Raw genomic sequence first — 329 nt, forward strand, 5'->3', positions numbered from 1 at the left:
AAAAAAAAAAACTACATCTTGTTCAGCAGCTGAAATTGGAGGTACTACTTGATTTATTTGATTTACTTCTTTCTCAGCATGTTTATCCTTTGTGTAGAAGAAGGCCACTGATTGCTTGAGTTAATTTTATATCCAGCTAATTTGCTGAAGTTTTTTTCAGGTTTTGGAGTTCTCTGGTGAAATTTTTGGGGTCACTAAAGTAAACTATGATATCATCAGTATATAGTGATAATTTGACTTCTTCCTTTTGAATTTGGGCACCTTTGATCTCCTTTTGTTATCTAATTGCTCTGGTTAGGATTTCAAGTACAAGTTGAATAGATAGGGAG

The sequence above is a fragment of the Mastomys coucha genome, unplaced genomic scaffold, assembly GCF_008632895.1.
Source record: "Mastomys coucha isolate ucsf_1 unplaced genomic scaffold, UCSF_Mcou_1 pScaffold22, whole genome shotgun sequence".
NCBI classification, from domain to species: Eukaryota; Metazoa; Chordata; class Mammalia; order Rodentia; family Muridae; genus Mastomys; species Mastomys coucha.